Consider the following 15,000-nt stretch of genomic DNA (forward strand, 5'->3'; position numbering starts at 1 on the left):
AACTGACATGAATGTAAACGGCTGTATACCCTTCCCCAAGTCATTACCTAGAATAGATTAGCTTTTAGAATTGGGGATCTATTCATTTGTCTTGACCCAGCACAGCTTGTTTCTCTGAAAAAAAAATAGCAAAAACAAGCAGTTATGGCAAGGTTTATTTACATTCTGGTAAAAAAAAAAAAAAAAAAAAATAAAATCCGAATAATGAGGCTTCTCTATACTAGAATATCTTCTGGTGGTTTAACGAACTTGATGGCGCAACAAAATGAGACGGAATTTGTGGAAGTATCAGTTACGAAAAGATAAAAAGCGAGAGAGAGTAGAGAGAGAGAGAGAGAGTGAGTTCTTTTTGGGAGTGGGGGGTTTTCTTATGATATATGTTTCCTGCGCATGTAGAAATATGGGTCGCGAGATGAGAGGGGCCTTGTATATAATTGATATACGATGACAACGGAAGGATTCGATGGGCTCTGTCCGGGATGCATTATTTCCCAAGTCTGGAAGAGTTTAGGGATGGGGAAAATTAGGACCAATCAAAGCGCTGGAGCTGATCCAAGACGTCACAAGCCACGCCTTTTAGCTCCTTTTCCTCAGTCCTATGTATGTCCATTACTGTCCGCCAGTCACTATGCCGAAGAAATACTTTCTTCTCAATTTCAGTTAACGGTTTGTATGACATACATTTTAGTCAGGTATATCTAAACATAATGCAATACTAATTTAACAACAATATATTCTTCAAATGAGATACATCGTGAAATATATTATGCTGCATTGGCTTCTCCTCTTGGTAAATATTTTCCCATGGCGAATTTCTAAATTATATACGAAAATGCACGTTAAAAGCCATTTATAAAGAGTGGCCATAACGTCATGGGATAAATCAAACAATATACAAAATTGTAAAAATGATGGTATCTGACCTGTCTTTAGGGGAAAATAGAGATAGGGGAGTAGGCTTTACACTACGGATTTCTATGGACCATATTCTATTTCGTAGTTAATGCACATTACTGTGCATTGTATAAAAGCAATATACTGGTCATTACTAGGCCATGAACAGGAATCAGAGTGATATGTCCCTACCATTTTACAGGGACACAGTATCAGCTTCATTCATTAAATTATTTCAAGAGCTAATGTGCACCTAAGGAAACCTAAGGAAACCTACGGTATTGTCGTTTTGGTGATCTAAGTTTAGCCTACTGTAACCAAATTTAGTTACGTGACAACTCATCCTGTCAGTAGCTAATCTGAATATGGTTGTTTATCAAGGTGAACTTGATAAGCTGTAGTAAAAAATTGCCTTATTGAGGTGGATTCCATTTTCATAAAACCTTCCAGATGTCCTTGCCTAATTGGCCCTTGTTATTCATTGTGTACAAATATATACAAAGTTTTTATTGAAAATATTTTGCTTTTGATATTTACTTCTCTTATATTGTGTACAAACAAATAAAAAGTGATAATGGTATAATTCAGTATTGAATATTTTTAGCAAGCCCTTACGTGATTTTTGCTTAAAATTCATTGTGTACAAAGAAAACACTGATAGTTTAATTCATTTAATATTCTTAGTAATCCTTTCGTATTTGTCATTCATTGTGTGCAGAGAATCAAAATGAGTATTTCATTAGTATTTAATACTGTTAGCAATTATAGGAGTACAGAATACTACCTATTTACGGAGTTACAGTAGACTTTTTACTAAGCTGAACTAGAGCAGAATTGATGCGTAGATTTATTAGAACTGCGATATGCTTTAAAGTAAATATGGATAACACTTTTTTTCCAACTCTTTCAACAAAAAATTTCATACAAATATTCAACATGTATTAATTAAGGCCAGGGATAACGGTAGTATATAATATATGAGTATACTACTATTTTCATCCAAGCTCACACTAATTGGCCAAATGTGTGACTTAAATTAAGTGCATACTTTTATTTTTTACGTATAGAATTTTTTGGCCATTATGCCAAGCACTGGGGCAACTAAGGCCATTCAGCGCTGAAACAGAAATTGACAGTAAAAAAAGGTTTGAAAGGTGTTTAAGGGAGGAAAACCTCAAAAAAGCAGTTTGGGCCCACTATAAAAAAAGCAATTGTTTAGGAAAGGGTGGACAACAAGATGGAAGAAAGTGAATTTAAACGAGGAGGTAACAGTAAAATGAATGAAAGTAGTTGCAGCTAGGCGCCGAGGGTATGCTGCAAAGAACCTTAAGTAATGCCTACATTGCACCGAATGGGGTGTACTGACGAAACTATCCCCCTACGGGGTGCATAAATTTGTCATCAAAACTGTATCCTCCACATTTCTTTTAAGCATAAGGCAATTATGCTTAAAAGTTCTGTACTTAATAACTTTTTATAGCCTGAAACTACAGGCAGTAACGCCTGAAAAACGTTCCATGCTCCATTCTTTTAAGATCGTCACTTTCAAAGTCAAAGATTCTTGATGGGAGTCGAAGTGCCGCGAAGTCCTTGTCCTCCCGTCTGTAGTCTGTAGTGCTCATTTCAGGTCATATACCATCATTTTTACCATACCATCAAGTTTATCATCTTGTATATTGTTTGATTCATACCATGTGTTATCGCAACTTTCTAAATGGCATTAAACACGCATTTTTCAAGGATATAATTTAGCAACTTGCGATGAAAATATTTATGCAGTGAATATTGACCTTTGAGCAGGAATTAAGAGGCACTGAGCACTATTACAAGAGGGAGAAGCCAATAACGCTTAATATATTTCACGGTGTATCTCATTTGAAGAATATATTATTGAATTAGTGTTGCTTATGTTTACATATACCTGACTAAAAAAATGTATAGGTCATACAAGCCGTAAATTGTGAAAATGGGAAGTTTTACTTCGGCATTGTGACTGGCAGTAATGGCTATGAGACCGAGAGCAGCTAAAAGGCGTGGCTTGTTACGTCATGGATCAGCTCACGCGCTTTGATTGGTCCTAATTTTCCCCATCCCTCTAAACTCTTCCAGAACTGGGAAAATTTGCGTCCGGGATCTTCCCTTCTGTTCTCCATCAAGGGGTGGGGGGGCTAAGCACACTTCGATATATTTTACCCTTCTCTCTCTCTCTCTCTCTCTTATTTCGCTCCATTTGCCATATGGATATTCCATTGTATTTGCATATATTATATATATATATATATATATATATATATATATATATATATATATATATATATATATATATATATATATATATATGGAAGTTAGACGTTTTTCCAAATTTGTTGAAGTTTGTGTCACACACACATACACACACACACACACACACACACACACACACACACATATATATTATATATATATATATATATATATATATGTATATATATATATATGAATATATGTATGTATGTATGTATGTATGTATGTATGTGTATGTGTGTGTCGAATATTTTTAATACTTTAAGTTTATCTAGCGTATAAATTAACAGTGTCTTGGACGTGTGGACGTTTTCCAAATTTGTTCTTTGAAGTTTGTGTCACACACAAACACACACGCCCATATAATATATATTATATTATATTATATATATATATATATATATATATATATATATATATATATATATATATATATATTGATATATTATATATATATATGGCTATATATATATATAATATATATATATATATATATATATATATATATATATATATATATATATATTATATATATATATATATGTGTGTGTGTGTGTGTGTGTGTGTGTGTGTATGTGTGTGCGCGCGTGTGTGTATATGTTAATTTATATTTTCATGTAGGTGGAGGAAGGATTAAGATAACATCTTTCGTGGTCTTACACGATCACAAGGGCCAGTTGATTCTGAGTGTGATTTAAAAAACAGGAAAATTAAAATGCTGACTTAAGTTAGACGTAGGATATTGGAAAGAAAAAAATAGATAAACGGGTTGGTTATATAAACAAATACGAATCCAGCATTCAGAGATCCTTTTGATATGGGGGGGGGGACCTGGGAAGTTAAATGAATAAAAAATGACGTTGGCGAAGTGGGCTGAGAGACGGAAAAGAAGACTTTCTGAATTTGCTTTTTATCAGGTATCGAATGAGGCGAAACCTCTCAAGTTCTGAGCAACTGAAAGCAATTAAAGAAGTGATTCTGGTTTCCGGACAAATAGAAAAAAAATCGCGTGGAATACGAAGCTGCGAAGTGAAGGAGAAACTCGATGCAGTTCATTGCAGTTTGGAAGAGAAAATAACGGAATCAGAAGTTAGGAGATGAAAAAAGAGATCGAGAAGTTGAGGAAAGTGAGTTACTTTGCCTTAAATGTTATTACAGGCTGCTCTTGCGAGCGTGGGCCCGCCAGGCTACGAAACCAACTCATAAACTAACAACAAAAACGTTTGTTGTCGTGTTTTTAATACACGAGTAACTTTTGTCTTACTTAACTCGCCTTCCTCGGGTTTCTGGAAAATAATAATTACCTTAAAACGAATGGTTCATATGTAATTCCATGACAGAAAATGCTATTTGTACGCTTATGCTAAAAGATGATTAAATAGCTCTTTCTCTGAGAATCCAAATATTAGACAATGAAAATAGGAATCAAATAAAAGAAGTGTGTCCCTAGAATATGTAGATTTTTGACGCACCGTGGAAGACTTCCATGTGAAATATAGCTAAACAGTGAAGAGGGGTACTTTCGGTCCCGCAGTGACTCTCTCTCTCTCTCTCTCTCTCTCTCTCTCTCTCTCTCTTCGGCAAAAATCCCGTCGATGGTCCGCTCTCCTTCATTGCCTCGGTTCCTTTGAGGTTTTGCGTCCTAATCTCCTGACACGGCCTTTGGGGATTAAAGCGGCAATGTCCTCGTTTTATTTATGGGTTTTGCTGCTTTTATGGACTGGACCAGGATTTTGTTGTTTTACAGATACTCTTATTTTTTGGAGGTATGCTGATAGCAACATTAAGGGAACTAATAAACCTCTCTAACGAAAAAAGCTTGGAACTAATAAGAATACATACATCCGTACAAATGCACATGCTTGCAAACACACACATACACACACACACACACACACACACCATATATTTGTATATCATACCTATAAAAGTGGATGTTCGTATACTTGTTTGTTTGTTTGTGCACTATAGAAATCCGAACCGCTTGACCGATCTAGACAAAATTTGGCACGTGGCCATCATTTGTTCCATCCCCCTTCCCCTTCCCCTTGTAACTTATGTGGTAAATAAATTCTACCGGTTTATCATAACTCATTTCATGTACACGAGACCATAGGAATATATTACTGAAAATGCTTTTCAGTCACAACAGTAAAACCTGGGTAAAACGATGTCATCTTAGTTAGTTCTTGGCAAATTATCATAAACTCGAGTATGGACAGACCATAAATCAATTTAAAGAATTGTTCCTTTTCGTGGTCCTCTTTGGTTTATTCTGAACCACGTACTTTCAAAATACACTGGAAAACCACTTAATACCTCATCAGTTTCAGCAGTTATGGAATTCACTAATTGGTCATATAATTCGTGAACATCTGTGGGTGGGACAAAGGCAAGTGGTTGTAACTGCTTGATGAAACGGCATTGCCGGTTTCAACATACCATTGTTGCAGTCCACATGACTGGATATTTCGCCATAAACATTACTGACCAAAATGAAACAAACACCCTCTTATTGTTGTATTAGGAAAGTTCTTTAAAAATGATTTTTTTATTGTTGGTCGTTCGAGGTCAGTTGCTAATGAATCATGATCCTGAGCGCCTTTGTTTCTCAAAACTGTAAACATTTCTTCGTGCGTTTTCGTTTCTTTGTGACTTGTAGTACAGTCCACTTATGGCAAGGTTTTGCTCTCTGAAATAATGGCTGTTTTCTGAGACGAGCAGAGTCAAATGCGCCATCGCCAAACTATGTCTGTTATTGGACAGTCATTTCAAATTTTTCTCCTTTGAAAAAACTATAATGGCGGTAGGAAGAGTTCATTCGGAAAACTATGAGGTGGAAGGAAGGAAAAATAAGGAAATACATCAGAAGGATGCCCACCTCATTATATTCGTCAAGATATTTGACGAGATGGAATTTGGGCGTTTCTTTTCCGTGGTGTCTTTTTCGATTTGGGGCAAATAAAATCACTAGCTTGGTATCCTCCGTAGGGGGTTAGTGCCGTCAGTGGACCTCATCCGGTGCACTGTAGGCATTACTTCGGGCCGTAGCTGCAACCACTTTCATTCCTTTTACTGTACTCCTTTCATATTCTCTTTCTTCATACTTTCCACCCTCTCCTAACACTTGATTCATAGTGCAACTGCTTTGATGTTTTCCTCCTATTACACCTTTCAATCCCTTTACTGTCAATTTCCATTTCAGCGCTGAATGACATCATAGGTCCAAGTGTTTGGCCTTTGGCCTAAATTTTATATTCAACTCAACTATAAATTAGGCCGGTATCTCCATTGGACTCTGCATATCTCCTCATACCAACAAGTCATGGAGTGGTGACCGCAATAGGTGTCGATGAACATCAATCACTGTCGTTTCTCTCTCTCTCTCTCTCTGACAAATAATAATACTCATGGAGGTTTTATGAAATCCTGTCTCCAACATCTGCTATAAACGAAGCACGAATGATTAATGCTAAGGAGAATGATCTCTTTCTTTGACGCCGAAGTTGGACGATTAACGACCGCTTTCCCGGTTCATGGAATTTTTAAAAGGAACCTTTAAGTCCTCTTTTATTCAATACACTTCTTTTGTAATGTGCCGTGATTTCTTTGTGCGTGTGTACCGTTGTACGTATATTCATTCGTCTGAGCTCCCATTTTCACGAAATAATATTGATTGATGATTTTCATCAGAAACCACATTTTTATGTTCACCGTAAGTTTTTCCCCGGAAGAAACGCAAAGCTGTTGAAGTGTATTTTTTATTGGCGTGGGTTGATAGCATATAAAACCATTTACAGGAGGACATCTAATCAAGCTCATTTATTATAGTATCTCATTCCTTATAAAGGGACTCCTTTATCCTGTTGTTTCTTACCTCGGTTCCAGCTGTTTAATATTGGGGTGGTTTTACCTGATATTTCTTTGTTAATGAGTAATGATAGATTTATTTTTCTCCAGGTATAATTTTGTAACGCCAGAGTTCATGCTAAAATCACTGTTCAAAATAAGAACAAGATAAACAATACCACTATGCGACGCAAAGGGGCTTTAAGAAATCCCGCCACTCCCATATCTGTCCCGTGTTTTCACTTCCACTAGTCTCCACTTCTCTTCAACCTCCCATTTCATAATTCACATCCAAGGAGTCGCGGAGCTTCTAATACACTATTCTTGCGTGGGTGAGGGAGATTGTTGAGCGGTTTGGTTATCAGCATATGAAACGAGCGTTAGATAGCTGCGTTAAACGCAAATCGAGTTATGCTAAATTTGTCGTCTTTCAACTCTCCATCACCGTCGTTCGACCAGCTCATTCAGAAGCTTTATAAAATGCTTCATAATTCTCATCATTCTTTTTGCATTTCGATCTCCCCAAACAATATCATTCATCGCTTGGTAACAGGTATGCAATTGAATATAAGAACCTTCTTTTCCTTTTGTGAAGTTCAGTACAACGGCTTTTTAGAAGTTTTGGTCCAGTTGTGGCCAGTTTCTAGAATTTTATTCGTGGGCACGCAGTAGAATCGTTGAAACTCCCAGAAGTTTCAACTTGAAATAGAATTTGCAATGTTTATTTGCTGAGCAAGTTCACTGAAGTATTCGTTTTCATCTTATATTTTTTGTCTGATATTTATCCTATATAATAGTTTATTCTCTAATTCTGTATTTGTTTTTCGTTACTGGGTTGCCTTCCCTAATGGGACCAATGGTCTAATGGTAATCTAGTTTTTCGACAACAGATCTAGCTTGACTAGTTATAGTGATACTACTAATAAATGTTCCAGTTTTTCAATGTTAATTTACTTAATGGCTTTTTCCTTCGTACATTTCCTCCCTGGAGACAGCCAAGCGTAACTAATTGTCTGAAGGAAAGAGATAAGGCCACTATGACCATCTTTGTAACTATTAATCTTCTTTCCCGTGCCGATAAACCTTTGGAATTTTATTTATCTGTAATTAAAGGGCGAATAAGGATACTTTTTTTGTGTGGAACGGAATCTTAATGGAGATTTAATGTCATTATCTGATCTGTTAATCGTAGACTCTAGTCAGGCCCATAGCGCTACAAATGAAATATACTTTATGTTTTGAGATCTGTGAATGAGGAAAATCTAGGTGTGTATGAATCAGCTAAGGTTGTGGAAGTTTCTTGCACGGTGGTTTCAATCACGATTTGAATGTTATAGAATTCATAAGTCAGAGACTGTTGTCTTATTTTCTATGGGAAGCTACAATTTGTGAGGGGAGATAGCTTAACACACACACACACACACACACACACACACACACACACATCATTATATCATACACACATCATATATATATATATATATAGTATTATATATAGATATAGATATAGATATAGTACTTTATCTGTTGTGAGTGCCTCGAGGGCATTGCTCGTCCACCTGTCACTTGTTGATCTAACTGGCGTGGACTCCATTGAAGCCTGATACAATCTGCTTAGTCAGGGATAAAATCCGATATGCCACGGTCCAGAGACAGCCGTTCTGTTTTCCCTTGCTCTACCGTTAAACAGGTGACGCCATAAAAAGCAATGATGTATCTATTTAAGTATATATTACGAAATTTGTACTTGTGACAAAACAACCAGAATGGAAGATTTTCAAATTATGCATCGTAAACATAACAGGGATCGTAGTTCATATCAGGACCTCTGCATATCAAAAGGAAATAGATTTTGTGAAAATAGCAAATGATTCGGTCATGCTTCATGTAAGTAGTACCATCACCTGCTCGTTAAGGAGAAGTACCCGGCAATTTTTTTTAAAGTAAACAGAAAACGTTTTAGTGCACAATGAAGAATATTATAAGTCAAAATATTGTTTTGATAAACAACTAAACGTTGTTTTATTTGGATGTTTCCTACCTAAAGCTATTTCATTATTATTCATGATGAAATCAGCGATAAAAATTATAGTGACGTATAAAAGAATATTCTTGCCTTAATCATACCTAAATAATGGATCAGTGTTCAGCAGGTTATGCTCAATCTCAGAGCAATTCTTTTCATTCTCAGAACGAGTAGGAGAGCAAACGCATTCTCCTGTATTATATAAAACTTACCGGAAATATTGCAAATACATGGAGCAAAACTGTGTTGCTCTTGAAACTGGATAATAATCTTCCGATGTACATGTTCGTTGTAAATGACGGTCTGTCATTGCTGTATTCTTTTCTATTGCCAACATCAGCGCTGTTAGGTTTGTAAATGACGTTTCATGTACAAATCTGCTACAACTGAGCAATATTTGAACGCATTTTGCCATTGTAACGCTCCTTAGAAAGAATTTTCATTTCATTTGATTATATATATACATATATATGCATAAATAAATAAATATATATATTTATATATATATATATATATATATATATATTATATATATATATATATATGTATATATATATATATATATATATATATATATATATATGTGTGTGTGTGTGTGTGTGTGTGTGTGTATACACACACACACACACACACATATATATATATATATATATTATATATATATATATATATATATATATATATATATATATATATAATATATATATATATATATATATATATATATATATATGTATATATATATATATATATATATATATATATATATATATATATTATATATATATATATATATATATATATATATATATATATATATATATATTTCTTCATCACTGGTGGGCTAATCCTCGATGAAATAGGTACGGGGATACGGAAGGACATGGCACATTACATGATTCTTTATTGCTAGCGACGTTTCGAGACAAAGTCCCATCTTCAGGCTAAAGGCAAGGAATGAATATTACATCAATACAAAACAATTAGGAATGTTAACGTAACATTATTATAAATTAAAGTATTTCTAAGTAAAATTACGAATTAAAAAATCTCAAAGAATGAGTATTACATCAATACATAACATATTCAAGAAAAGGAAATGTAAAATCATAAAAAATAAAAAATTAAAACATTTCTAAGTAAAATTACGAGTAAAAACATAAAAAATATATATAAATATATAAATATAAAAATATCAAAAATGAGGAAAATACCTTGCTCAAGGACGGTGGAAAAAAAGTCAAGAAGAGGCAAAGAACAAAGTGACGTGGCTTTATGCTATATACAAAGGTACTGAGGAAGTATGGTTGTTAGTGAAGGTAACAGTTTCTTAATTGCCAAACTTTCAAGAACGAGGAGGTGGTGTTCATATGGTGACGTCATAATGACCTTAAAGTTGTTATAATTTATCTCTGCCATACAGATTCTGGCTTGATTCCTAATATTTGATTGTTCAGGGGTGGATAATTTGCTGCCCGTTCGGTAACTTACACCTCTTTGAGCATCACATCTCACTTTGAGCAACCGGCGCGTACTTCCTACTTAGGTCTGCTGATTACATCGGCAGCAATTAAATAAATACACTACACCGGATTGCATCAAGGAGGGCAATTTCTCTTTGTATTTTAGGAAGCTACCAATATTTCTAGGATTAATGCAAGTGAATCTGGTATCAACTGCTGGATAATGGCGGTTTAAAATTTTCTTGAGGGAGTGCAAAAACTTCCTATCATGTATATAAGGTATTTTAATATAGTATCTAAATTTCAGTGTTAAATGGACTGGACTACTATCTATTTCAAGGCCCATGACACCCTCCTTTTTTTATATAACTAATCAACTAGGCTTCTGATTAATGTGAAACCGAAACCACCAGAGTTTGAGACACCGACCTAATTAAGAAAAATGGATTCAAGCATCCACTCCGCATTATTTTCTTACTTTATATCGAGAAATGTCATCTCAATTTTGTGGCATGGTGAGAACGGAAATTAAGACCTGGCAACTAGGCGCAGAAAGGCGTGTCGACCATGACGTGGGGCCCCGTGACGTTTACACCTGCCACGCCCCCGTTTCTGTATGGTTATGAAATAATATATAATTTATAGTGAATTATACTGTTCTTTAATGGAATCTAAAATACTGATTGGTTATTATGTTTGAATAAACTCATTTTTAGCTTCACTTGTGTTTATTATTTAATTGATATGTATTTCTTACGAAAAAGAGGACAGAAAATAAAAATCTCGGATGGCAGTCAGGTACACGTCTGTTAGATGCAGGCATTGACAAGGGCTCCTGCTGACACCTTGCTTACTGCCTACTATTGATATTTTATAGCATGTCTAGAATGCTTCACCATTGTCCACAAGGTTGTCGTAATACTTTTGTGTTGCGACTCTTAACATACTACAAGAGGGAAGAAGACAATAATAAACTGAAGATTGGATTGAATAGGTTGGTATCATGTCATGTTTAATGGCGTACCATTTCGGACATGTATAGTTGAATATTATGCATTATCAGATTCTCTCTCTCTCTCTCTCTCTCTCTCTCTCTCTCTCTCTCTCTCTCTCTCTCTATATATATATATATATATATATATATATATATATATATATATATATATATATATATATATATATATATATATATATATATATATATATATATATATATATATACGTATATATCGAAATCCCATCTTGTGAAATACTCTCCAAAACAAAGTTTTCGATGTGCCTTCAGGTAATATTCCTTCTTCTTGAGTTCCCTTGTCAGAGTGGTAATTGTAAAGGTATCCTTTGATAAGAACTTGCTGTGAAGATATCGACGAATTGTACCGATGGTAAAAGAGTCGAACACATCTTCAGCTGGCTGTGTGGAATGAGACTGTACTGAATCTGATGAGGGCGGTGCTAATGGTGATGGCGATGGAGCTCTTGATAGTGCCGGTGATGAGGGTGTTGATGGTAATGGGACTGTGATGGTGGTGGAGTTGGTTGTCCTGCAATTGGCCGTGAATGTATGGTGCGCCTGAAAATCTGACGAACGGCATTCCTTGTCATATCCGTGAGATCAGCAACTCGGTCATACGGTCTGTTTGGGTAAAAAAATATATAAAGAGATAATTAGAAAGGTTTTTCGATAGATAATTACACGAGGACAAATATTTTTTTACCCAAACAGACCGTATGACCGAGTTGCTGATGTCACAGATATGACAAGGAATGCCGTTCGTCAGATGTTCAGGCGCACCATACATTCACGGCCAATTGCAGGACAACCAACTCCACCACCATCACAATCCCATTACCATCAACGCCCTCATCGCCAGCACTATCAAGAGCTCCATCGCCATCAAGAGCTCCCTTGCCATCACCTTTAGCACCGCCCTCATCAGATTCAGTACAGTCTCATTCCACACAGCCAGCTGAACATATGTTCGACTCTTTTACCATCGGTACAATTCGCCGATATGTTCACAGCAAGTTCTTGTCAAAGGATAACTTTACAATTACTACTCTGACAAGGGAACTCAAGAAGGAAGGAATATTACCTGAAGGCACATCGGAAACTTTGTTTTGGAGAGTATTTCACAAGATGGGATTTCGATATATACGTATATATATATACATATATATATATATATATATATATATATATATATTATATATATATATATATATAAAGAGAGAGAGAGAGAATCTGATAATGCATAATATTCAACTATACATGTCCGTGATGGTACGCCATTAAACATGACATGATACCAACCTATTCAATCCAATCTTCAGTTTATTATTGTCTTCTTCCCTCTTGTATGTTAAAAGTCGCAACACAATGGTGAAGCATTCTAGACATGATATAAAATATCAATAGTAGGCAGTACGCAAGGTGTCAGCAGGAGCCCTTGTCAATGCCTGTATCTAACAGACGTGTACCTTCCCTAGCACGGTCACTGACTGCCATCCGAGATTTTTATTTTCTGTCCTCTTTTGAAACAACATGAAACGTTTCACATATAAATAAAGCATGCTTCTTAGACTGCTGTCTTCCTGGGACTCCTGAATGTTTTATATATATACATATATATAATATATATATATATAATATATATATATATATATATATATATATATATATATATATATATAATATATATATATATATATATATATATATATATATAGAGAGAGAGAGAGAGAGAGAGAGAAGATGAGAGAGGAGAGAGAGACGAGAGAGAGAGAGAGAGATGTCGGAGTGGAAGGAGAGAGAGAGAGAGGAAGAGAGAGAGAGAGAGAGCCAGTGGACAAAGGTTCCCTAGGATATGAAAAATTGTTTCAGGGATTCCTTGGCGGTATAAAAGGTTGAGAATCACTGCCCTAAATTCATCACGAGAAATATTCGGTCCAAAAACTCGATAAGAATAAAAAAGAAAAAAAAAACAATAACAAGGACGAAGGTTTTCATCGTAAAATAACTCAGGAAAAACTTGGTGCCGTGTCAGTATTCCAGAAGAGTACTTAAACAGATGCAAATGCCAAAAAGGCGTCTGCTTATTATAGATTTTCCACGAGGGCTTGGGTACTGAATGTTCAGCAGATGGCGCAAAGGTTAACAGCAAATTGGATAACTAATGGTGGAAATTAAACGTCAGTTCTTCCCTGCCATCTTCCGTTTAGCGGAAGTGAACATCCGTTTAAATTTTGCAGTCGCTGTCATTTTGTTTCTTTCCCAGACTTACCTTTGCTTGACACCATAAGGATTAAATCCCTGAAAGCTTGGTGCTGAACCTAGCTCATTATGGGAGAGAAAAGCTAAAGCGCTAACAAAAGGTTTATGACGCCAGCGAAAGCGAAGAACATCTTCAAAGGAGAGGATTAGCATCGACTAATCCCTAAAGAGCATCACCTACGTGTTGCAGATATAACCATTTTCACGCTCTAATTTCAGAGGAACAGATACCTCCCCCCCCCCCCCCCCCCCCCCCCCCCCCCCACACACACACACATCACACACACACAACCCCCACGCTCATTTGCCGTGATTAGAATTTTAATGCTTACATTCTGAGCTAATTGCAAACTATAATTACTGTTAACCTGAGATTCTTAGCCGATTTACCCAGGGGAAAACGAGTAAATGCAGAGATTTCTTTCACATCTGCTTTTTAGTTTATTCCTTTAATGAAAACCAACACACAACCTTTGATGCAAAAATCAAATAACCCTCGTAAAACGAATTCCAAACAAACTGAAACACTTTCATGGAGGATCATTGTCACACAAGCTGAGGAAAAACATATTGTGAATTTTGGCATCTCTCTTCTTTTCTTTTATCCTTTTCGCCCACCCGAATGATCTTGGCTGCAACCCCATCCCCAATCTTAACGAATTGTTCTTGAAATTGCATAATTTAAACTTAGGTTCAATGACCAAGTGAATTTTCATGAGTAATGCTAAGATTTTGACTACGGGCCATTGACATCAGAGCCAAATCTCTACCCATATAATCGATATTAATGGCATATAAAATTTAAGTTCGCATTTTCCTTCTTGAATGAATTTGATTGGATTTAATCTAGTGTGATATCTTTTTTTCTAAGTTTCAACAACATATTTTTTTATTAAATCAGGAACTTCCGTCTCCACCTTCAAACCCAATACTAAAGAAACTCAATTTACCGTTGAGATTTTTTCAAGCAGAAGCCTTTACCTGCTTGGATTCAAAGAGACAAATCATAGGGTAATTCACATTTGCAGTGTGCATATTCGGCTTTATAATCACTTTTCTATCTCATGATTACTGATACACAGTATTGCTAACATACAATCTGAATTGGATGGTGCAAGACTTCCTTCATTATATAATTATTTTAAGAAATTAAAATTTTCATCCCATGAAAATAAGTACATTTATTTATACTGTAGATGCTTCGCGATTCA

The sequence above is a fragment of the Macrobrachium nipponense genome, chromosome 14 (genome assembly GCF_015104395.2).
Source record: "Macrobrachium nipponense isolate FS-2020 chromosome 14, ASM1510439v2, whole genome shotgun sequence".
Classification (NCBI taxonomy): domain Eukaryota; kingdom Metazoa; phylum Arthropoda; class Malacostraca; order Decapoda; family Palaemonidae; genus Macrobrachium; species Macrobrachium nipponense.